Raw genomic sequence first — 27,395 nt, 5'->3', positions numbered from 1 at the left:
ATGAGTATATCTCATCTAAATTAATTCTAAAATTTACCAGTAAGAGTGGCCATAAATAATATTTGAGAAACTTGAAGTTCATGCGCAACTTCACCTGTTATCGCTCAAGCACATTGTAAACATTGACACGATGGAGTTTGAGGCGGAAGAGTTCATAAAGATACGATTGGAATGTTTTGATTACCAGGCGATGGCGATGAAAGACTTGGGTGTTAACTTCGTGTTTAAGTCAGCACAAGAAGCTGCACTGAAAGAGATCTATGTGGTAACAGACACTTTCTGTGTGTTGTCGGTCCAACGAGAGCGGCACGTTGAGCAGGGTGGCGAAAACAGTCCAGCAAGCACAATCTGTGGGCGTGAGCTATCCCACAATGCTAAAATAGCAGAGATGTCATTCCAACGAGAGCGGCTCTCTGAGCAGGTTGGCCATCTCACACCTCGACTACTGCAACACCTTGCTGACAGGTTTAACACCATGAACATGCAAACGCGACATTGCTGCTCTTTTCTAATGCAGCATCATATTATAGAAAGACTTTAACCTTCACATTATTTAAATACGTCAGGATAAACACATTTTAAGGAGACAAGTTTTCTACAGCTTTTACTTCATTCAACACCAATCAAAATCAATTGGGTTCAATAAAAGAAACTTTTTACAAGAGTTTATTTGCTGCAGTTTTCACAAATCTACACACAGTAGCTTTAATCTGAACAGCAGAGCTGCATCAGACACATATATATGCATACATATCTACAAATATTCTACATTCATACCTCCTCCCTTCAAATGTGAGCAACCCTGATCATGGTACACATACAAAAACAAAAAAATACACAAAGAAAAAAAAAAGGTAAAATAAATAGAAAATGTTGATAAATGATATGGAGCACTACATTACATTACACAGGAGTCCACTGATATATCATATGACAACAAAATAAAAAAAACTTTATTAATGGGGTTAGCTATATCTTTAAATACTCCAAGACTGGTTTCCATACATTATAAAACTTTTGAGGACAACCTAATACATCATATCTCATTCTTTCTATGTGCAACACTCCTATTAATTCTCTGAGCCAAGATTCAAACTGAGGCGGTGCGTCAGATTTCCATAATTTTAAAATACATCTTTTTGCTATCACCATGCCGTAAGTGACCACTGACGTCACAATATGACCCAATGATTGAAGAGTGTCAGAGAAACCAAAAAGAGCAATTTCGGGATCAGGAACAATCTTTTTTTTTTTTTTTTTTGAGTACACAGGAATACCAATTAAATATTGAGCACCAGAAACCTTGGATCCTTGGACAAAGCCAAAATTGGTGTGCCAATGTACCATCAGTGATCTTACATCTATCACACTGCGGAGAGGTTTGTGAGAAGATTTTATTTAACTTAACTTTTGAATAGTGTAACCTGTGAACTACTTTATACTGTATTACCTGAAGTCTAGAATTGATAGAACAGTGATGAATTTCCCTCAAGATCTTTTTCCAATTATCATCCTTGATTCCAATATTGAGATCTTCTTCCCATTTTTGTTTAATTAACATGGTAGGGCAAACAGAATTACTCTGGAGAAATTTTATCAGTAATGAAATTAAACTCTTAGACTCAGGAGGCCCCAGTAAAATCTTAAATAGAGCGTTTTCAGAAGGGAGGGAGTTGAATGTTGGAATATTTTGTTTGACATAATTCCTTAGCTGTAAGTACCTAAAAAAGTGACTTTTTGGTAAATTGTATTTGGCTTGTAATTGTTCAAATGAACAAAATTTTTTATTAATATACAAGTCTTTAATTGATACTATGCCTCTACAACTCCATTCCTTGAAAACAGCATCAGTAAATGAGGGGGAGAATGCATGGTTATGCCATATTGGAGCATGTATAGACATGTTTGGAAGTTTACAAAATTTTCGGATCTGTGACCACATTTTCTGAATATGTAATATAATATGTTCTTCCTTATAAGATGATTTTGGTCTAGGCGTTGAAAACAAAATTGCCCGAAGAGACGTTTTAGGAACTAAATTACGTTCTATGGATAACCACGAGGGAATATTATCCGATGGCTCTAAATCATGATTCATCTGCCAGTATACCATCACTCTCATATTTGCGGCCCAATAATGATGGAAGCATGGTAGGCCTAAGCCCCCGCTTTCCTTAGGCAATTGGAGATGTCGTTTTGATATTCTATGTTGTTTGTATCCCCAAGTAAAAGGCATAATAACAGAGTCAATTAATTTAAAATAAGATTTTGGAATATAAACTGGAATATTATGAAATAAGTAAAGGAATCTTGGCAAGGAGACCATTTTGATTGTATTTATCCGACCAATCAATGACAAAGGTAATGTTCTCCATTTTTCTATATTATCTTTTAAAGAACTTAGTCTTTCATCAAAATTACGTTTAAAGAGATATTTTGGATTTTTTGTAACAGTAATTCCTAAATATTTAACAGAATCTGATATTTTAAATTGAGTAGAAGCCACAAATAAAGGATCCAAGTCTACTGTAAGTATCATGAGTTCACTTTTCTGCCAATTTATGGTATATCCAGATACTGCTCCAAAACTATTTATTAAGTCTAATAATTTGGGTATAGAATGCTCAGGATCTGATATGAAAATAGCTATGTCATCAGCATAGAGCAATATTTTATGATCAAATTCCACCAATTGTTATGGGTCTGATGTCTAGGTTTTCTCTGAAGCTAATGGCCAGAGGCTCAATGGCCAAAGCAAATAATAAGGGTGAAAGTGGGCACCCCTGACACGTACCTCTTTCCAATAAAAACACTTTTGATCTATCTTGATTAGTGATAACTGACGCAGCGGGGTGTAGATAAACTAATTGAACCCAGGAAACAAAAGATTCCCCCAGCCCAAATCTCTCAAGTACCCTAAACAGATATCCCCACTCCACCTGGTCAAATGCCTTTTCCACATCCAAATATAAAATTGCTTGTTTTGATTTAGGTGGGTACTTATAATATGTAATATTTAAAACCCTTCTGGTATTAAAAAATGAATATCTATTAGGGATGAACCCAGTTTGATCCTTATGTACGAGAGATTCTATACATAATTTTAATCTATTAGCAAGTGTTTTAGTGAAAATCTTACAATCCAAGTTGAGCATTGATATCGGACGGTAAGAGGCTAGATTAGTCTCATCTCTATCAGGCTTGAGTATAAGGGCTATATTTGCGTTATATAAAGTAGGAGGAAGTGCCCTTGTCTGCACAGAATGAGAGAACATTCTAAGCAGGAGTGGTGATATCTGTCCAGTGAATTTTTTATAAAATTCTGCCCCAAACCCATCGGGTCCGGGTGCCTTTGCTGTAGAAAATAATTTTATGGAGTCAGAAACCTCCCCTATAGACAGTGGTTGGTTTAAAGCCTCACGCGAAACGTCATCCAGTTTTGGAATGGGAACATCCTTAAGCCAGGATTCCTCATTCCCACATGATTTTGATCTATACAGCTCCTTGTAAAAATCTGCAAAACATTTATTTATTGACTTTGGAAGTGTAATATTATCTCCCTTGGTCAATTTAATCCTATGTATTGCTCTACTATTTTGTTGGCCTCGAAGTTGATGAGCTAATAAAGTGTGAGGCTTATCACCAAGCTCAAAATAGCGCACCCGTAGACGAGACATCTGGTCACTTACTTGTCTTGTTAAAATTGTATTATATTCATATTTAAGATTAAGAATTTCTTGTAATGTATGATTGTTATTATTTTGTCTATAAAATATTTCCAATGCTGATATTTTTTTCATCAATTTCCCTCAATCGTAAATTTCTCATTTTCCTTTGCAAGCACTCATATGAAATTATATATCCCCTCAAAACCACCTTAAAGGTCTCCCATAGAATAGAATCTGAAGTGTCCAGAGTATCATTAGTGAGCAAAAATTCATCAATTTTACCTGACAGATATTTACAAAAATTTGCATCGAGTAAATATGGTTGTAACCTCCATGTTAAGCCTCGTTCCGGTATGTTAAAATAAAAAACAATACAAGTAGGTGCGTGGTCTGAAATCAGAATATTTTGATATTTACTGTCAATAACATTCGGTAGGAGTTTAGAATCAAGTAAAAACAGGTCGATACGGGAGTAAGAATTATGTAATTTAGAAAAAAAAGAGTAGTCCCAGTCTGTGGGGTGCTGTAAACGCCAGATATCCACTAAGTTAGTTGAGGAGATCAAACTCTTTAAAGCTTTTGAAGCGTTTGATGGTGTGGATTGTTTTCTAGAGGATCGGTCTAGGTGCCAGTCAAGAACCACATTGTAATCCCCTGCCATTATCAAATTAGTATTTGCAAAATCAGGAATTTTGTTAAAGATTCTCCGAAAAAAAACCCCCGCATCATCCATGTTTGGGCCATAAATGTTCACTAAAGTAACATGCATGGAATAAAGTCTACCGATTACAATCAAAAATCTACCATTAACATCACTAATTGTACTAATATGTTCAAAAGGAATGTTTTTCTTTATTATAATAGCTACTCCTCGTGCCTTACTAGAAAAAGTTGACTGAAATATTTGTCCTGCCCAACTGCATCTTAAACGTGCCTGATCACATGGTCTGATATGGGTTTCCTGTAGAAAGGAGACATCAGAACACAGAGATTTTAAGTGTGCAAAAACCTTAGCCCTCTTAATACAATTACCCAAACCTCTCACATTCCAACTGACCATATTAACCCCTCTATCCTTCCTATTAACTGTTGTCATCAAAGACTGTGGTAATTATTCTCTGATAAGTGAACAAGTTTAATGTTCCATACAAGAAATAAATAGACGAAAAAAAAAACAAAATACATAGACCCCTTCCCTCCCCCCTACCCCACTACCCCAAACAAAGCAGGGCAAAAAACCCCATCAATCTATGGGGGGGAATTCTAACAGTACTCAGTAATGAAACCTACTAAGCTGTTAAAACACAAAAACAACCACTTCCTTAAGTGTACCCCTCTCAAAAACATATCATTTAGATTAAAACACCTTATTTAACTTAAGCTTATTTTAAGGCACTACAACATAAATTAACACTGCAAAAGAGGCTCATCCTGTCATACTTAAATTCAAAACATACCTTGTATAAATGAAATATTAAATTACCTCAAATGTCCATTCAATTTAGCCATAAAAGTACTAAGTGTGCGAGAGCCAAATAGGGACTAAATCAAACCAACAGTGCCCCATACCAAAGTTCTCTTCAATATTGTTCACCAGTCACCAGGCCATCCACGAAACTCTTCACCTCCTCCGGTGTGTTGAACGTAGATGTTACATTGTCATGGGTAACCTGCAAGCGAGCTGGGTAAATGAAACCTGTGCGGTAGCCCGCAGCTTTCAGCTTCTTCCTTGAATCTTCAAACAACTGACGACGCCTCACAATCTCCACAGGAAAGTCCAGAAAAATATGGATATGTTGACCTTGGTACATCAGGGGAGAGTGCTCGATTGCCAGTCTCATAATTAACTCTTTGACGCAGCAATTATGGATCCTCGCTAACATTATACGAGGCCTGTTAGCATCCTTAGCCGGCTGACCACCTAGCCTGTGCGCTCTGTCCACTTCAACAGGTCGTGGGAAGTGGTCACGCCCAAATAGAGTGGGCAGCAGGTCGGACACAAAATCAGCTGGCCTCCCGGACTCAACACCCTCCGGCAGATTCACAAATTTTATATTTTGACGCCTGGAACGGGCTTCTAAGTCGACCACTTTCTCTAACAAAGTCTTATTAGCCTCCTCTAGCCGCCTAGCTTGTTGCTCCAGCGTGGCTAACCTGCAATCATGATCATTCATTGCCTCTTCCACAGCACACAGACGCTCGTCGTGCTCTTTGAGAGTGACCTGGCTTTCTTTCAAATCTGACTGCAAAGAGTTGAATCTCTCGTCCATTTTTCGGCTCATTTCTCGTATTGCTTTGAGGACAACCACGGTATCCGCCAAGGTGCTAACAGCTAGCTCACCTAGCATGTCGCTCTCGCTCATTTCCTCCGCGGTCGCTTCGGTGATTTTCTTCGTTAAACCTTGTTTCTTCTGAGACATTTTTCAATGACAATCACCAGCTACACTCATAGACAGTGTTTTACAGTGAGTGCCTTTATCATAAAGGTGTTTTAAAAAGAAAAACTAGATTTGTCCGAACATGACTCATGGCTGGAAAATCCTACTCATTTCACATGATGTCATAATTCATAGTGGAGATTGCGGTGATTTGGATAAGCTTTAGTGCTACATTATAGTTTTATGTTGTCTTGTTTGCACATTCTGCGTCAAAGTCTATTTTGTATTGTTTAAACATAGCACCATTGTATTACTCATATTATGGGAGCTGTCAGGACTTTCAAAATAATTGCACAAAAACTGAAAAGGAATAGGGCGCCGCAGTCTTGTTTGAAACCTGTGTGATATTGCGGGATTTGACCACTTAGGGGGACCTCAGCTCTGTTGAGCAATACGAGGGTAGGCTGAAAAGTGCTAAGGTTCCCCATTAAGGAGTAATGCGTTAACTGCATTATAGTGAGCCTTAGAACTTTTCAGCCTACCCTCGTATATACACAGCATAACTTCACACGGATGAATGGTGTACTGTTTTGTTTTTGGCTGCAATCACCGAAGCAGTCACGAAAAGTTTTTTTTTTTTTCCCCATTTCCCAGTGGAGAAGAAAAGGCAAGGCAGATGGGAGACGCTGTGTCAGTAAGTGTTAGCCTACACAGCTAACCAGAGTAGCTCCATTCTCTCACCTGCAAAACCGCCTTGACACATTTGTGCTCTGGGTCATAAACAAACCGCAACACATGTCCACTTTCCCACCGCATTGTTACTTTTTCTTTGCATTTTCACTTTGTGTGTAATTTGCCCCAAACCCATTGAAAATGCTGTGGTTGGTGCCCCAGAAGTAGAGAAATTACATCAAATGCTTCATATTTTACCCCTTTAGTGCCCGCCACCAAATGAGACTGTGGTGCCCAATTGTGGTTTTATTTATGCTATTTCATTTAAATATTTTTCATTGTTACTTATGTTATTTTAATGTGTATTTGTCTGCGTGTGGGTGTGTTTGATCTACAATTAAACCTTTAAGGCTTGTCATATGGCTGATGTCAATCTATAATCTAATTCAAAATCTTGTCTAAAAAAGTAGGTCCCAACAACTATTCCCTTGTTTGAACACACAGTCCTCACAAGAAATCTGAGGTCTAGGGCACAAAAATGGAAAGAACTGGCTCTGAGCCCAGTTGAAGGAAAGCCATTGCAACAGAGATCTTTAACCCCTGTATTGATTTCATTCAATGACCATGTTGGTCATAGGTCATTTTTAAGGTCTTGGTATTTTGTTTGTGTGCCCTGTATGAATTATCATGTGTGTGTCTAGAATGCTCTTTAGTCCAAATCTTTGACCACACTCAGAACAGCCAAATGCTTTTTCTCTTGTATGAATTATCATGTGTGTCTTCAGAGTGCTTTTTCGTCCAAATCTTTGACCACACTCACAACAGCAAAATGCTTTTTGTCCTGTATGAATTATCATGTGTCTGTTCATGTCGCTCTTTCGTCCAAATCTTTTACCACAGTCAGAACATACAAATTGTTTTTGTCCTGTATGAATTACCATGTGTTTGTCCAGGTAGCTCTTTAGTCCAAATCTTTTACCACACTCAGAACATACAAATTCCCTTTGTCCTGTATGAATTCTCATGTGTCTGTCCAGGTAGCTCTTTTGTCCAAATCTTTTATCACACTCAGAACAGACAAATTCTTTTTGTCCTGTATGAATTCTCATGTGTCTGTCCAGGTAGCTCTTTAGTCCAAATCTTTTACCACACTCAGAACAGACAAATACTTTTTGCCCTGTATGAATTATCATGTGTCTGTTTAGAGTGCTCTTTACTCTAAAACTTTGACCACATTCAGAACAGACACATGGTTTTTCTCCTGTATGAATTATCATATGTGTGTTCAGGTGGCTCTTTCGTCCAAAACTTTGACCACACTCAGAACAGACAAAAGATTTTTCTCCTGTCTGAATTCTAATGTGTTTGTTCAGAGTGCCCTTCTGTTTCTGTCTTTCACTCCGATCAGAACAGCTAAATGGTTTTCTGCTTGTTTGCCTATCCTTTTGTTGCTCTGAGTTGTTCATGTGGCCTGTTTTTCCATACTTGGAGCCTTTAAATTGTTTGTCATCAGTGTTGTCTGAATGAACAATATTGGTACAGTTAAAACTTGATTCAAGGTCTCTGGTCTGTTTCCAGTCATGACTGTCATCAGTCTCAGTTCCAGAACTGTCTGAACTCCTGCCACTGGTATCTGGTTGTAAATGACTGTTTGGACCTGAGTTGCTGGCTGGTTGTGGTCCTCCATCGTCCTGTCCATCAGCTTCTGCTCTCAGTGTTCTGTGTACAGATGAGCTGCTGGCTACAGGCTTAGCCTCTGTGCTCTCATCACTTTGGCTTTGATGAAGCTGTGATGACTCTGGTTTTTCATCATCATTTTCACTCTTCACAGGGACGGCAGTGAAACCAAACTTGGTGAGATCTGCCTCCTCCAGCTGTTGAAGCTGCTCTCGCTGCTGTCTTATCCACAGCTTCTCTTCTTCTTTAATGTCCTTCTGGTCAACACTCAGATTCCATTTCTGGTGTTCAGGGAGAGTTTCTTCTTTAATCACCAACAACGGCTGCATGTCTGCAAAGAAACAAATTAACAATAAATGTTAGAACAACACTCACTAAAATAAAATATCACATTGGTGAGTTTGACCTGATGACAGTAAGTTATTGCACTGATGGAACTGACAAAGTGGAAATGTACATGAGGATTCATTTGAAATTTTAGTACACATCTTTGTCTTCCATAATTGACTATTCCAGAGATGAAAGTGATGAAAAACCGATAAAAGCTGAAACCCAAAATTATTTGGGGGGGGGGGTCCACCCAAAAATTTTTGAATTCTAGAAGCTCTGAAATGCAATCTGGGCTCTTACAGACAAACTGCAGTGAGTGCAGCACCCATTTTGGTGAGGGGAACAAAACACAACTTTCCTTATTCAGAATCACTCCTGTAGTAGTATTTTGTCATTACCAAATTATCAAGAAGTATTTCAGTGTTAAACAAAGCAAAACATGTTCTGGATCACAAATCACTCCGCATCCTACACTGCTCCTTTGTCTTACCAGATTTCAATTACCGTGTAGAGATCTGGGGCAATAACTATATGAGTTCAATAATATCGCTAACTATTCATAAAAGGGCAATACAGGTTATTCATAATGTCAGCTATCAAGACCATACTTACTCACTCTTCTTAAAGTGAAAAATATTAAAATGAACAGACATTGTAAAATTCCAAATAGCACACATGTTGTACAAAGCAAAAAATAACCTTTTGCCAAAGTACATACAGAAATTGTTCAGGGATCAAAAGAAGAGATATCAATTAAGAGGGGAAAAAAAAAAACTTTAAAATTAATCAAATCCATACAGTGGGGTGAGACTAGGGAGCAGTGTGCGTGAGGCGTTAAAGCAGTGTCCAAACATTTAACAGTTAAAACAAAATATAAAGAATGTGTTTTTACAGGATACAAGGATGAAGTGGGGTGTGTGAGAGTCACTAGGTGTTCACAGGAAACAGTTATTATTTACTTCTATATTTATTTATTTATTTATGTTCACTGTTAGTTGGTTTTATCTTTTCTGTTGTGTTTTGTTTTATCAGGTTCTTTTTGTCTTTATCTTTTTCCAAAATTGTATTGTAGCATTATTACTACTGTCATGATTGTTAACAGTAGTACTTTTAAGGAAGTAGGGAAATGGTGGTATTCATAACATTTACTGTGTGATAAAAGGTTTGTACAAATAGTCCATAAAAGCACACATCAAAAGTTAAAATCCATAATAATTAAAACCGTAGTAATACTAATTCAACATTAGTAAATAAAACATACATCCAAGTTAAACTAATAATAGTTACGAAAAAACTGTAATACTGAAATATTTTTCAATAAGATTAGATTTTTTCCCACATGTTTTTGAATGAACTTTATATTGTCTGTTTTATTTCTTATTATGTTATGATTACAATGCATAAATAGAAATAAATGAATATTGCAATTTGTAATGCATTTGACTCTAATGCTAACTTTAACAGTGAAAATGCCACAGACATGCTAACGCGTTAACATCGCTCCCATTTTGAAGTTATAAAATGCATCCATCAACTATTTCAGAAGACCATAACAGGTTAGTTAGTTTTATCAGGTTCTTTTTATCTTTATCTTTTTCTAAAATTGTATTGAATTATTACGAGGTCTGTTAGAAAAGTAACGGACCTTTTCATTTTTTTCAAAAACTTTATGGATTTGATTCATATGTTTTTACGTCAGCCAAGCTTGAACCTTCGTGCGCATGCGTGAGTTTTTCCACGCCTGTCCGTTGCGTCATTCGCCTGTGGGCAGGCTTTGAGTGAGCACTGGTCCACCCCTTTCGTCGTTGTTTCATTGCGAGGAAATGGCGGAATGATTTGGGCTTTTTTTCCATCAGAATTTTTTCAGAAACTGTTAGAGACAGGCAGCTGTGAACCATTCGAAAAATTTATCTGGCTTTCGGTGAAAATTTTACGGGCTTCACAGAGAATAAGGAGTATTACTACAGCTTTAAGGACGGCCCACAATGGCACACGGCGCGCCGCGCTCCGAGCCGCCATCGAGAGGCAGAAACCACCACATCATTTCTAAACGGATGGCTGTGTGGAGCCAGGACCGTCGTGTGCAATTTCTCTGGTTATCACAAGCTCTCCACAATTTCTCTTATACTCACTCGACTGGTAAGCACTGAAAGTCGAGATAGGCATGTCCCAACTTGTCCTCTGGCACTCCGAAACGGAGGTGTTCCTTTGTCTCGCTTCATCAGCGAATCAGTCATGACGCGCGAAGCCTCTGCGTGGCTTTCCATGACAAAATCTCTTGTTAAAAGTGAAATCTGCCAGAAAATGGCTGATGTCCAGCTCTTGTGATAACCAGAGAAATTGCACACGACGGTCCCGGCTCCACACAGTAACGGTCCTTTTATTTTTTTCAAAAACTATATGGATTTCATTCATATGTTTTTACGTCAGACATGCTTGAACCCTCGTGCGCATGCGTGAGTTTTTCCGTGCCTGTCGGTGACGTCATTCGCCTGTGAGCACGCCTTGTGGGAGGAGTCATCCAGCCCCTCGTCGGAATTCCTTTGTCTGAGAAGTTGCTGAGAGACTGGCGCTTTGTTTGATCAAAATTTTTTCTAAACCTGTGAGACACATCGAAGTGGACACGGTTCGAAAAATTAAGCTGGTTTTCAGTGAAAATTTTAACGGCTGATGAGAGATTTTGAGGTGATTCTGTCGCTTTAAGGACTTCCCACGGTGCGAGATGTCGTGCAGCGCTCTCAGCCGCCGTCGTCAGCCTGTTCAAGCTGAAAACCTCCACATTTCAGGTTCTATTGATCCAGGACGTCGTGAGAGAACAGAGAAGTTTCAGAAGAAGTCGGTTTCAGCATTTTATCCGGATATTCCACTGTTAAAGGAGATTTTTTAATGAAAGACGTGCGGACGGGTCCGCGCGTCGGGACGCAGCCGCCGCGACGCTCCGCCACAGGAAAAACACCTCTGTTGAAAGCCTTAAGGACAAGTTGGAACATGTCCTGCCTGTTAAACAATTTCTCATATACTCACTCCACTGAAAGCCATCAAAAGCCGCCTGGATTTTACAAATGGTTATCAACACGGAGGTGTTTTTCCTGTGCCGCCGCACCGCGTCGGCTGCGTCCCCGTCCGCACGTCTTTCATTAAAAAAATCTCCTTTAACAGTGGAATATCCGGATAAAATGCTGAAACCGACTTCTTCTGAAACTTCTCTGTTCTCTCACGACATCCTGGATCAATAGAGCCTGAAATGTGGAGGTTTTCAGCTTGAACAGGCTGACGACGGCGGCTGAGAGCGCTGAGCGACGTCTCGCACCGTGGGAAGTTCTTAAAGCGACAGAATCACCTCAAAATCTCTCATCAGCCGTTAAAATTTTCACTGAAAACCAGCTTAATTTTTCGAACCGTGTCCACTTCGATGTGTCTCACAGGTTTAGAAAAAATTTTGATCAAACAACGCGCCAGTCTCTCAGCAACTTCTCAGACAAAGGAATTCCAACGAGGGGCTGGATGACTCCTCCCACAAGGAGTGCTCACAGGCGAATGACGTCACCGACAGGCGTGGAAAAACTCACGCATGCGCACGAGGGTTCAAGCATGTCTGACGTAAAAACATATGAATGAAATCCATATAGTTTTTGAAAAAAATAAAAAGGACCGTTACTTTATTGACAGCCCTCGTACATGCGCAAAGAGCTTTTGTCTGTTTATTCAATGTCTATAGATATTTACTTTCAAACCTATTAAATGTATTTCTACTATAAACATTTTTAGACATGTATTCAATGTTATAATGCTCGCTTTTTAAAGTCTTAATTAATGACTATAACATTTGTTTTGTTAAGGCCCCTTCTCAGTGCGAATTTTGTCGAATTGCGCTTTAAGTGCGCTTGAAGCAGGAATCGCATGCAAACCGTGTAATTTTGTAGCTGCCTCTAACACCTCGTACACCTGTTGCTACAACTATTTGCGCACACCAGCAACTGAGAGACAGAGTGTGCGCTGTGCGAGCCCATCGAACCCTTTCGCGGCAGGTGTCGGCCAAATTCCAGCTGACACGCATGATCATCTAACACTGTTCGCATGGCACTTAGAAAATGTGTGGCCATTCGCACTCTTGGCATGACAACAGACTGCAGACAATCACTGTCATACTCGCAGTGAAATTTGTCTAACTTCCCACGAGTGTGGCTTTGGTGTGTGCGCTGAACTGACAGGAGGTGTGGCTATGACAGAAGTAGCTGTGGAGATCTGTCATTCTGGACATCCCAGCTGGACAGTACTGTGTTTGGACAGACATGGACTAACAACTGACCACTGTGATGCACGTGTGTCTGTTTGCTGTCATCAAGTGGACATAAATAAAAACATATATCACTGTGGCAATGGGCTGCAGCAAGCGTGCGCATGGCGTGCACATGGACAGACTGCCCCAGGTTGAAACAGACCATCAGATCATAACACACAGCAGGTGATCCGACTGTCACGTCACCCACGTGAGCTCTGTTCCACATGACGCGGTGTCCTGCGGTGCGCCATACACAAGACGTGTGTCAGCAAGACACGCGTGGGCCAGCAGGACACACGCCAACAGATGTGGACATGAATGAGACAAGAGAACTGCTTCTCATTCATGTCATTTCATGACTGTACGTCAGTAACCATGGGTCATCTACAGAGGAACAGACGGATCATATTTGTATTGCATTTGTATTGTATTGTATTTATTTTTCTTAAATACGTCCATGTGCTTCCTGATATGAGGCAGTGTTCAGCACCTTTTACAGGACAGCGATGGTAGTAAAGTGAAGGCGCAGCTTCGAATCCCGTGGGTGACATGTATTTTCTTTTCTTTTCTTTTTCAGCTGCGCAATGCGGCTGGGGAAAAGCTGCTGTGTTTCCGCGTGCACGGAACCATCGCAGCATGTTTTTTTTTTTATTTGTTATTTATTTTTGTCTTCACACCAGCTGCACGATGCGTAACCACATCGTGAAGCTGGTGGCACTGTGTTCCCACGTGCATGAACCGTCACACCAGCATCGTGCACGCCTGCCCATCGACGCAATGTTTTGTAGTGCGCACATACCAGCTGCTCCGACAGGTGTCGCCCTGGAGCTGTACATATTTGCACTATGTGTGAAGGGGCCTTAAAACTAGCAACACAAAGTATACTTGCTAGTTATGCTCCAAAATTATGAGTTGCTATGATTTCAAGAATTTCAGCTATCCAGCTGTGTGGGATTTTCCAGCACACCTTCAACTTGAGCCTGAGCCAGATGGTTGTTCCTGAGCAGTCAAAAACCTCATGCCTGGTCCCTGTGCCCAAGAAGAACCACCCCAACACACTTAATGATGACAGACCTGTGGCCCTAACGTTATGAAGTCACTGGAGAGGCTCATCCTGAGGCACGCCCGCACAGTCATCAAATCATCTCTGGACCTCTGCAGTTTGCATACTAGCCCAAAACGGGAGTGGAGGATGCCATCATCTTCATGCTGCACAGAGCTTATTCTCACCTGGAGGAGGCAGGAAGCACTGTGAGAGTCATATTCTTTGACTTCTCCAGTGCGTTCAACACCATCCAGCCTGACTTACTCAGCAATAAGCTACGTGACATGAAGGTGGAGACTCCACTGGTGGCCTGGATTATCAACTACCTCACAGGCTGCCCACAGTATGTGATGCTACAGGACGTTACATCCAAAACCATCAAGAGCAACATGGGGGGGACCACAGGGGATGGTCCTGTCTCCCTTTCTGTTCACATGCTACACCTCAGACTTCAGGTTCTGGTCACAGTCCTGCCACCTGCAGAGGTTTTCGGACAACTCTGCCATTGTGGGCTGCATCAGCAGTGACCAGAAGGCTGAGTACAGGAGTGTGGTGGACAGGTTTGTGGAGTGGTGTGGACTCAATCACCTGCAGCTCAAAGTATCTAAGACAATGGAGCTATTGGTGGACTTCAGAAGACGGAAGACCCGAACCCAGTTACCGTTAATGGAACTGAGGTGGACATTGTGGAATACTACAAATACCTGGGTGTCCACATAGGCAACAAACTGGACTGGACTGTAACCACAGATGCTGTATATAAGAAGGGACAGAGCTGACTGTACTTCCTCAGGAGGCTCAGATCTTTCAACGTCTGCAGAAATATGTTGCAGATGTTTGATTGTTCTGCGGCCTCCAGCGTCATCTTCTACGCTATAGTGTGCTGGAGCAGCAGGCTGAAGGAAGCTGACATGAACAGGTCATACCGGCAGACATACCATGGCAGAGCCATCTCGAGGTTCCCTTGTATGTGCTCAAATTGTTTGGGATCCTGTTTTGCCACCATCAGAATATGTAACTTGCGGTTAGATGGTCCTCAGAGATAACACATGAACCACCGTCGGATAGGTGTCCCATCTCGATGACACCGGGAGGGTTTTGAACATGTGCATCACACTCGGGGCCGCCGGCCAATTTTGTCTAACTGTGTGGACTTCCGCAGATGGCTGTCAGAATATTTTGGAACGGAAATCCGACACTTTTCAGATGTGCGCCAATTCATAATTCTGACGCCATTCTGCGTGATTCCAGCTATGTGTGACGGGGGGTTAACCTTTAGTCATTCAGATGATGACCTAATGTGCTGGACTGGACCTCTGAACTCTGCAGCCCAAGAAGAGGATGAAAATTAGTACATCTGGAAAAATTAAGTTTTAAATACGAGGTCTGTCCATAAAGTATTGTACCTTTTTATTTATTTTTTTAACTATATGGATTTGATTCATATGTTTTCACGTCAGACAAGCTTGAACCCTTGTGCGCATGAGTGAGTTTTTCCACGCCTGTCAGTGACATCATTCGCCTGTGAGCACGCCTTGTGGAAGGAGTGGTCCCGCCCCCTCGTCGGATTTTCATTGTCTGGAAATGGCGGAATAATTTGGGGGGTTTTTTCCATCAGACTTTTTTCAGAAGCTGTTAGAGACTGGCACCTGGAAACCATTTGAAAAATTTATCTGGCTTTCGGTGAAAATTTTACGGGCTTCACAGAGAATAAGGACTGTAACTACAGCTTTAAGGACGGCCCACAATGGCGCTTGGCACGCCGCGCTCCGAGCCGCGAAGACAGGCACGAACCACCGGATTATTTCTAAATGGATGGCTGTGTGGAGCTGGGACCGTCGTGTGCCCTTTCTCTGGTTATCACAAGAGCTGGACATCAACCATTTTGCGGCAGATTTCACTTTTAACAAGAGATTTTGTCGTGGAAAACCACGCGGAGGCTTTGTGCGTCACGACCGATTCGCTGTTCGAGCGAGACAAAGAACACCTCCGTTTCGGCGTGTCAGAGGACAAGTTCAGACATGCCCAGCTCTCCACAATTTCTCTTATAACTCACTCCACTGGTAAGCATTGAAAGCCGAGATAGGCATGTCCCAACTTGTCCTCTGACACACCGAAACGGAGCACGCCATTTCCAGACAATGAAAATCCGACGACGGGGCGGGACCACTCCTTCCACAAGGCGTGCTCACCGGCGAATGACGTCACTGACAGGCGTGGAAAAACTCACGCATGCACACGAGGGTTCAAGCTTGTCTGACGTGAAAACATATGAATCAAATCCATATAGTTTAAAAAAAATAATAAAAAGGTACAATACTTTATGGACAGACCTCGTATGTTCACATTTCAGGGAATGTAGTTAATACACTTAACAAAAATATAAATGCAACACTTTTGGTTTTGCTCCCATTTTGTATGAGATGAACTCAAAGATCTAAAACTTTTTCCACATACACAATATCACCATTTCCCTCAAATATTGTTCACAAACCAGTCCAAATCTGTGAACTTCTCCTTTGCTGAGATAATCCATCCCACCTCACAGGTGTGCCATATCAAGACGCTGATTAGACACCATGATTAGTGCACAGGTGTGCCTTAGATTGTCCACAATAAAAGGCCACTCTGAAAGGTGCAGTTTTGTTTTATTGGGGGGGGATACCAGTCAGTATCTGGTGTGACCACCATTTGCCTCATGCAGTGCAACACATCTCCTTCGCATAGAGTTGATCAGGTTGTCAATTGTGGCCTGTGGAATGTTGGTCCACTCCTCTTCAATGGCTGTGCGAAGTTGCTGGATATTGGCAGGAACTGGTACATGCTGTCGTATACGCCGGTCCAGAGCATCCCAAACATGCTCAATGGGTGACATGTCCAGTGAGTATGCCGGCCATGCAAGAACTGGGACATTTTCAGCTTCCAAGAACTGTGTACAGATCCTTGCAACATGGGGCCGTGCATTATCCTGCTGCAACATGAGGTGATGTTCTTGGATGTATGGCACAACAATGGGCCTCAGGATCTCGTCACGGTATCTCTGTGCATTCAAAATGCCATCAATAAAATGCACCTGTGTTCTTCGTCCATAACAGACACCTGCCCATACCATAACCCCACCGCCACCATGGGCCACTCGATCCACAACACTGACATCAGAAAACCGCTCACCCACACGACGCCACACATGCTGTCTGCCATCTGCCCTGAACAGTGTGAACCGGGATTCATCCGTGAAGAGAACACCTCTCCAACGTGCCAAACGCCAGCGAATGTGAGCATTTGCCCACTCAAGTCGGTTATGACGACGAACTGGAGTCAGGTCGAGACCCCGATGAGGACGACAAGCATGCAGATGAGCTTCCCTGAGACGGTTTCTGACAGTTTGTGCAGAAATTCTTTGGTTATGCAAACCGATTGTTTCAGCAACTGTCCGAGTGGCTGGTCTCAGACGATCTTGGAGGTGAACATGCTGGATGTGGAGGTCCTGGGCTGGTGTGGTTACACGTGGTCTGCAGTTGTGAGGCTGGTTGGATGTACTGCCAAATTCTCTGAAACACCTTTGGAGACGGCTTATGGTAGAGAAATGAACATTCAATACACGAGCAACAGCTCTGGTTGACATTCCTACTGTCAGCATGCCAATTGCACACTCCCTCAAATCTTGCGACATCTGTGGCATTGTGCTGTGTGATAAAACTGCACCTTTCAGAGTGGCCTTTTATTGTGGGCAGTCTAAGGCACACCTGTGCACTAATCATGGTGTCTAATCAGCATCTTGATATGGCACACCTGTGAGGTGGGATGGATTATCTCAGCAAAGGAGAAGTGCTCACTATCACAGATTTAGACTGGTTTGTGAAAAATATTTGAGGGAAATGGTGATATTGTGTATGTGGAAAAAGTTTTAGATCTTTGAGTTCATCTCATACAAAATGGGAGCAAAACCAAAAGTGTTGCGTTTATATTTTTGTTGAGTGTATTTTACTGATTAATGATTTATTTACCTGAATGTGATTCATTAATCAGTGATGAATAAATTCTGAGAGCAAAGTGTTGGATCAAAATAAACCAAACCTCTACATGCCAGAAGACACAAATCACTGCCACCAGAATCCTTTCAGGTACTTTTGTTCATTTCTAAATTCAAAGTCTCTGCTGATCTTGGACAAAGGGAGTCAAAACATTGAGGGTGGTGACATCACTTTCCATCAGGAAGACATTATCCAAAGATTTTACAGAAAATGGACAAATTCTGCATGTATCTTTCATCAAAATCCTCCTCACCCTGTTGCTTAAGTACTGACAGAATCTCTGGACGAATACCAGGTGAGGAAAATATTTGACCATTACAACAACATGTTCTAAAATATCAGTAACATAAACAAAGGTGAGTGACCAAACCTGTTCTGTAGAAGAGATTTGAAGGATTAAAAACAGCATCCAGCCCTTTACCTCTTTTGCTCTCTTCTTTTAAATGACTTATTTCTTCTTCCTGGTCTGCAATCATTCCTTCATCAGCAGGTGTTAGCTGTAGTTTCAACATGTCCCTCAGCTGCTGGACTTCAGACATGTTTGTGGACAGACTTTAAAACACACAAAAGAAAGAGAGTCAATGACCAAGTGGAGGAAAGACTAAAAACAGGCTGCTTTAATCATCTGCTGCTCCTCTGCTGCCCAGGCTGACCAATCACAAGTGTGAGACAACACCAAAATGTCCCTGTGCTGGGACAGACATCCTAAAACAGGAGACACCAACCCTGATTCCAGGGATCACATGATGTGCACGTTTCCCTTAGGCACCTGCTGCAACCGGCTGACGAGAGAGAGAGAGAGAGCGAGAGAGAGAGAGATATATGTTAATGCCCATAAGATGTTTAAGTAAAACTAATATGGTCATGAAATAAAATTAAGTGTTCTGTATAGGATTTGGTATCGAGAACCGGTTCTTTTCGGATATCGTTAAGAAATGATTCAATCCACCGACATCAATAGCCTTTTTGCTTAACGATTCCCTTATCGGTCCTTCAGAGCGGCCGTTGTTTTTGAGGGTGTTTGTCGGGAAAATGCTCATTTCTCTACATTGATTGCAGACCATGCAGTGGTTCTGTAATCAACCGCTTCTGCAGTGCGACACCACTTCGAAGCTTGAACCAATAAAGCAGTGTTTTGATTCGTTACTCTTCAGGAGTGGAAAATCCACTTCTTAACCCTTCTCAAAGCCATTAAAATATGTCAATCGCAAGTCATTTTTTTGCAGATTAAAGTCACTAAATGGGACTCATGTCTTGTTGCAGTCAAGAAATGAGAATAGTTCTGCGCTCCATTCACACAACTTCAAACGCTGCACCACTCTCTGCCGAGTCACGTTACAGTCCGGCCGGAATTAATGCCTTCAAAGTGAGTCGCCACTTTGAATAAAATGACACCTCTTTCCAAATGTTTTAATACAGACAATAAACTATAATCGACTAAAATGATTTTTTTTTTCCTCCCAAAATGAGACGTGCTGCACAGACAAAAACTACAGATTTTGTTTATTTCTATTTATGTCAAGAGATCAAGGATCCACCATGTACAGTTTATTTATGTTCAGAGTTTAACGATCCAGTGACCAATTTCATATTTATTTAAGATGCAATAAAATGTTGTTGACATAGAAAACCTGTAAACCCTACTTTTAATATACAGAAACTTCACAAGAGGTATCGATAAGGGAACTGATAAGGAATCGGATCGAAAAGCAGAATCGATAATGGTATTGATAGATAAAATCTTATCAATACCCATCCCTAGATCTGAACATCCACTGTCAGTGATCAGGAAGAGAAAAGAAGACAAGAAATGCGATACTGTCCCCATTTTGTGGCAAGGTAACGGGACAATTTCATTTACAACTAGAGCACAGCACAAATAATGGCAAATGGACTGCATTTATATAGCGCTTTTCCATCTGCATCAGAAGCGCAAAGCGCTTTACCAATAATGCCTCACATTCACCCCAATGTGAGGGTGCTGCCATACAAGGTACTCATGACACAGAGCATCTAGGGGATTAAGGACCTTGCCTAAGGGCCCTTAGTGATTTTCCGGTCAGACTGGGATTTGAACTGAGGATCCTCTGGTCTCAATGCCAACGCTTTAACCACTAGACCATCACCTCCCCTAAATTGAGCGCAAACCTTCACCAACACTAGTTCCTAATTCCACAAACTTTTACCTTTGAAAAAACTTCCGAAGATAAAAGTTCTGTGGCTTTTCAAAAGCTAAATTAAATGTGATCAAATGTCAGGAATATGTATTTCGTCCATGCAGTTAAATCAAAGTTTTTTTGTAGTGTTGTCAGGGTCTGTTTTTCAAATTTTTCGGTTTCTGAATTCTTTTTCAGATCATTTTCAGAGAACATTGGTAATCTTTGCTATGCACAATTTCTCCTCACCTTTTGGCACTTGGCTTGTGACTGATAACTGTAAGACAAACAGGCATAAAATTGGAACCTCCATCCAACTTTGATGGTGTAGGTAAATCCATCACAGAAAAATGAGAGTGACTGGGGCACTTTTGATGAAGTTATAATGCAAAATATACACCAAATGGCTTTTCAATATTAAATTCTCAAATGTCCATAAAATCCACAATCCAGATCAGATCCGGATCAAATGTAGTCAGGTGATAGTGAGAGCCAGTCTGCACCTCACTTTCAAATATAAAAGTGACTGAGACACATTTGATTAAGACATAATGTAAAATATACATTACATTGGGTTTTCAATGTTAAATTTAAATGGTCACAAAATCAGATCTGGATCAAACTTTGTCAGTCGATAACGGCTACCAAAAGAAAGAGTCAATGACCAAGTGGAGGAAAGACTAAAAACAGGCTGATTTAATCATCTGCTGCTCCTCTGCTGCCCAGGCTGACCAATCACAAGCGTGAGACAACACCAAAATGTCCCTGTGCTGGGACAGACATCCTAAAACAGGAGACACCAACCCTGATTCCAGAGATCACATGACGTGCATGTTTTCCTTAGGCACCTGCTGATTGGAGAGAGAGAGAGAGAGAGAGAGAGAGAGAGAGAGAGAGAGAGAGAGAGAGATTACAGCCATAGTTGTAAATATCGTGTAACTGTGAATATTGAGTAACGACGCTGTCAGAAAAGACGTGTGCATAAAAGTAACTGTGTGCATGAATGAAAATTTTGTAATCTCTTGTATATTTCAATTCATACAAAGATATGTAGCATGTATTCTGTCTGTGAGAATGTGACTAAAAAAGTTACACCTTTTTAAAAAAAACACGAATATGTAGTGTGCTTTTACGGTTGTGGTTTATTTATTATAAATACAAATCAAAGTCTGTGACTGTCAATAATATGTCACAGCCATTATGTATTGAGTAGAACATACACTGATTCCACATACTGTGCATGCGTTCACCTCGTGCAACCATTCAACTTTGTTGTGGTAGGATGGCTGATGAAAGAAATATAACCTGTGGTTTTTTTTTTTAATCTTTTTTGTCCCGAGGACCACAGTGGAAATTGTTTTTTATGCTTTATTCTGATATTCTCAGCAATGTCTGTTTTATGTATTTTACATACATAAACTTTTATTGCCAAAATAAAATCAATCGGACACAGAACAAAATCAGATAACATTAGTTTATTTGCATTTTGCTGTAGTAACATAATAAAAATGTTGTATTACATTTGTTTGGAAGTGCATTTCTATCTTACATCGAAGAGATTAACAACCAACATGATATCTTTTTGACAGTGTTCTAATATAAGTAAGTAGAAGTACTTCGTTACTGTACTTAAGTACAGTGGTGGGCACAGTTCCGCTCACCGCTAATTATCAAAGCTAACTTTTTCGTTAGCGGATTATCCATCAGTGGATTAATTAGCTTCCGCTAAATTTAGTTCTGCTAACTTCCAATTTGCCAGCATTTCGTTGCTGGCATAGGGAGTAAGACCAAATGGTCAAAAATGTTTGTAAACCCTAAAACCAAACATTAATTCTTGTCTGTGCCAAGGAAGCTTACGGCATGCAACAGCTAGGCTGTCGTAAGGAACTCAACCCTCCGCCAGCAGAAGGGGGTGGGCTGGCTGCCAGTGCAGCTGGAAAAAACAAAAACAATTTACTTTCAACATGCAGCAGATAACGGATACCATCCTATGCAGATTTCTTTAAAACATGAAAAATATTTGAAATTTTTTGGTATAGTTGTGAATTTTGGAAAATTTGCTCAGGATTTTTTCCAGTGTTCCAAGATTTTTCATGACTTTGACCGATGACTGTGAAAATTGAATCAGTTCTTGCCTATCAGGATATGAATGTTCAGTATAAATTTCATAACGATATATGAAAAAATGTGGGCTACAGGTGGTTCACAAACAAACAGGGGTGAAAACACGAGCTTCAGATTTTATGAATTGTGGACACAGTAACATTTTTGTGTGTATAAAATGACGAAAAAAATGAATTTGACAATCTCGATTATTGATCGGCTTCATCAGTTCATCGCCAAACTGAACTGTGCTTCATTTACCATGATAAAGCACAGTTTGTCTTATTTATTTTTTGCTGATATTTGGTGTTCAGTCTATAATAACAACTCCAACACAAACTAACAGCTATCATTTGGATGTGGTGGAGTTGGTCTGAAATAAAGTTTAGTGGACAAACCTGCTCTGGATCAGCGAACTTCAGGCTTGAAAACAGCATCCAGCACGTTGACTAGTTTCTTCTCTGCTTTAAATCCAATCGTTTCTTCTTGCTGCTCTGTGATGTTGTTTGTTTCTACCAACTCAAATATCTCGGCATTAGCAGCAGTTACCCGCTGTTTCAACAACCTTCTCAGCTGTTCCACCTTTTCGCGCGAACTTCGCCTTTTCTTCTTCTTTCGGTTTACTGTCGACCTTTGTGCTTCTGGAGCTCTTCAAAAACATATTCGAGGATCACAGAGTGAAGTTTGATCTGTTCAGAGAAGAGTTTCCAGCGTCTCCAGCGAACTAGCTTTAGCCTCGGACGACAACAGGAAGGAGTCCTTCTTCTTCTTTGGTTTATGACGGTTGGCAAACCAACTTGTAGTATTACCGCCACCTACTGGACTGGAGTATAGACAGCAAGAGATTTGCAGAGACGAGAAAAAGAAAATTCAAAGATGTTGAACTGTTGGGTTCTTCAGTGTGCTCTTCACACTGCTGTCATTGTCAGAGTGCAACAGATAATTAATAAATGACTGTGACTTTGCTTCTGTGAGCATTTTTCCTGCCAGTCAAACAAACTGAAGGCTGTGTGTGAGTTTCTTTCTCCATTATGTTAAGAAACAGTATTCCGGTCCTTTATGATGGAAACATCAACAGGTTATGGGCTCAGGAAGGAGTTTGGAAGCCGATGAAACTGATTATGTTTCGATGAAGAGAAAAACTATGAGTTATGGGAAACAGTTTCTCGCACACCTGTGTCTGCTCATACAAAAGAGGATCAAACTGCAAGAGCCAGATGAAGGTGACGAGGGTGCTGATGAAGACGTTGTAAGAAATGAAGAGGTGTTTTTTGAACTGATTCAAGTGTTGGATGATAAAAGTCTGCCAGGAAGGTGCTTCAGATTCTCAGAGACCATGATGCTGGTAAGGTGAAGCCACGTGTGATCAGCCTGTATACGGAGCAACAAAAAGCTGTTCATGTGAGTGTCACAGATTATATTATGGGGGTTGATAAGGTTAGACCTTACTTGTGTGAAGCACCTTGAGGCAACCTTGTTGTGATTTGGCGCTTTATAAATGAAAATAAATTAAAATTGAAATTGAGATGTCATCTTCAAGGAGGGACAGAATGAGCTTGTCCATAAGGACAGTCTGACATTTGACATTCAGGTGTCTGATCGACTGAAATATTTGAACACCATTCAGCCTCCAGATGAACGTGATGTTGATCAATGTCATGGATGCTACCATCTTCAAACATGGCACCAAATATTAGGTCACTGTAACTATGAGGATGTGTTAAAGTTGGAAAGTGTCACAGAGGGGATGAAAATTAAAGGTCAACGTGATGACGCTGATCTTAACTTAGAAGAAGTTTATTGCCATTGCCAATGAACAGGATTCACAGACTAGGAATTTGCTTTGGTATAATGGTGCAACATTAAACAGAGAGCAATATAAAATGCTAAGATAAAATATGTGCTAAAATAAGATAAAATATAAGATAAAATATGAAATAGAAATATGAAATATGAAAGTGGAGTCGTGGAGAGATGGAAGGCTACAGCCAATCACCTTCTCAGCAGAGGCCACAATGCGCTGCAGTCTGTGTCTGTCCCTGGCTGTGGCCCCGGCGTACCACACCGTGATGGAGGAGCAGAGGATGGACTCGATGATGGCCGTGTAGAACTGCACCATCAGCTGGACAGGCAGCTTGGCCTTCTTCAGCTGCCGCAGGAAGTACATCCTCTGCTGGGCCTTCTTGATGAGGGAGCTGATGGTTGACTCCCTCTTGAGGTCCTGGGTGATGGTGGTGCCGAGGAAGCGGTGACAGTCCACAGTGGTGATGGGGCTTAAATGTGAAGTGTGAGTCCAGAGCAGGAACAGAGAACCAGATGAAAGAGCAAATGTCTCACTTCCAGTCCGCTGCCAATACCCCGTCAGTTGCGGATATCAGCGGATAACGGCGGATATACAGCGCATAGGTTGAGCACGTATTGAGTATGTAAGGAGGTCTTCCGCAACCAAAAGTTTGTGCAGCTCAAAAATCCTGGCAACGGAAAAACGTGCCTCTGCAGATAATTGTAGACGTGTGCTGATGTAGGCCGACTTGTACAAGCATGTTTCACAGATATTGCGGATGCGAATATAAACCAATTTTGCGCGCAATTCATACGCAAATCTTCCTAAACGCCAGTGGGACCGGGCCTTAAGACACAATATTCCAGTCCCTTTATCATGACGTCAATATCGTGTTCATCCTCCGGACAGTAGGTGGCGGTAATAACACAAATTGGTTTGCCAACCGTTATATCAAGCAAACGAAGAACTGTTTCTTGTTGTCGTCCGAAGCTAAAGCTAGTTAGCTGGAGACGCTGGAAACTCTTCTCTGAACAGATCAAACTTCACTCTTTGATCCTCGAATGTGTTTTTTGAAGCGGTCCAGAAGCACAAAGGTCGACAGTAAACCGGAAAAAGAAGAAAAGGTGAAGTTAGCGCGAAAAGGTGGAACAGCTGAGAAGGTTGTTGAAACAGCGGCTAACTGCTGCTAATGCCGAGATATTTGAGTTGGTAGAAACAAAAAACATCACAGAGCAGCAAGAAGAAACGAGTCGACGTGCTGGATGCTGTTTTCAAGCCTGAAGTTCGCTGATCCAGAGCAGGTTTGTCCACTAAACTTGATTTTAGACAAACTCCACCACATCCAAATGATAGCTGTTAGTTTGTGTTGGAGTTCTTATTACAGACTGAACATCAAATATCAGCAAAAAATAAATAAGACAAACTGTGCTTTATGATGATAAATGAAGGACAGTTCAGCTTGGTGATGGACTGATGAAGCCCAACAATCGATACTATCGATTACAGTTTTTTTTTCTCATTTTACACATGCAAAAATGGAACTATGTACACAATTCATAAAATCTGAAACTCGTGTATCAATATCATGACTTCAAACTGCTGAACTCTGACCATAACACCATGGTTTCACTCAAACCAGGTAGAATCAGATATAAAATTGATATACTATCGATTATAGTTTTTCTCATTTTATAAATGCAAAAATGGAACTATACACACACTTCCTAAGATCTGAGGCTCATGGTTTCACTCAAACCAGTTATAATCAGAGGACTTAATTTATCCTGAAGGAAACTGCTGATGTTCCAACTACACAGATAAACAGAGATACAAGTCGACATGAAGAGCAGGAGACTGTTCATGGTCACCACAGTAGATCTGATATGTATCTGCATGTTGATTTGACACAAATTTTACACCGGATGCCCTTCCTGACACAACTCCACGTGACATGGAAAATGGGCTCTGGAGGTCTTGAACCGGTGACCTTCTGGTTTGGAAGCAAGCACACTAACCCCCACGCTGTCCTATAATAAAAATAACCATATTAGAAAAAAATAAAATTGAAGATCTATCAGGATAAGACAACTTTTAAAAGCTATTTAACACTGAGGGTGAATTATGGCTCCTGATAGTGTTGATAATATCACACATACAAATGATTTAATGCACATTCTGAGAGCGGAAGAGTTCTTGGACATGTGAGCAGCTGCAGACATGTTATTATTGGACATTTGAGGAGCATAAAAAGGATGACTGATGAGACACAGTAAGACGGGGGGGACAGCTGTTATGTTAATGAGTGTCAGAGGGAGGAGTTATAGTCTAATGGCTAATTTTGAGGCTACATGACATCATCAGTTGTCTTTGTCATTGCTCGGTGTGAACAGTAGATGTGACTGGCTGCAGCATTTTATTGCTGTAGGATTTTTCTGTGCGCTTCGGCTGTTTTTCTGCCCCTGAATGTTACTGTGCTATTCAATGTATTGCACTGTATGCACATCTATCTCTGCCAGATCTATATCGGGGGAGTCCCCCTGATGTTTGGCACAAGATCAGATTTCAGAGTGTTTTATTTCGTCTCTGACACTGGGACCAAATCATTGTTACATTACAAAATGCTTTATTTTAACAATTATTTTAATTCGATTTTTCAGTCTGACACAGTACTGAGTACTTCTTAAGTACACGGTATATTATTATATACATATATATTAATTATTTTTTGTCACATGGCCCGAACCGAGCATTTGTTATTTTTCAGCAAACCTGCAAAATTAAATTCACTCAACAAGGCTACAAGTTTGATCTTGCGGCAATTAATCATATAAAGTATGTGAATACTAAAACTAAAAAGACTTAGATTTATGTTAAAATTAAAGTTATAAATTTGTTGTCGCGATATATGGCAAATGTCCTATTGTAAATTAAATTGCCACAAAATGGCGACAACGTCTACTTGTCTTCTTTTCTCTTCCTGATCACTGACTTGTAAGTTCAGAACAAGTAATTTTATTAAAACACCTTCATAGTTTTATTTAAACAAACATCTTATGAACATTCATATCACCTCTCTCTCTCTAATCAGGTGGTTCCAGCAGGTACGTTAGGAAATCGTGCATGTCCAGTGATCTCTGGGATCAGGGTTGGTGGTGTCTCCTGCTTTAAGACATCTGTCCCAGCACAGGGACATTTCAGTGTTGTCTCACACTTGTGATTGGGCAGCAGAGCAGCAGCAGATGATTAAATCGACCTGTTTTTAGTCTT

The 27,395-nt window shown here is 40.8% G+C and overlaps 1 protein-coding gene across 1 annotated transcript in view; it reads right to left on the bottom strand.

Moving 5' to 3' along the window:
- Positions 1-27,395, bottom strand: part of LOC117530494 (gastrula zinc finger protein XlCGF57.1-like) — a 71,724-nt gene that overhangs the window by 26,710 nt on the left and 17,619 nt on the right. The window lies entirely within an intron of this gene.

This window comes from Thalassophryne amazonica, chromosome 18 (assembly GCF_902500255.1).
Source record: "Thalassophryne amazonica chromosome 18, fThaAma1.1, whole genome shotgun sequence".
NCBI lineage: Eukaryota > Metazoa > Chordata > Actinopteri > Batrachoidiformes > Batrachoididae > Thalassophryne > Thalassophryne amazonica.
This window is presented reverse-complemented; position numbering and strand designations above follow the sequence as displayed.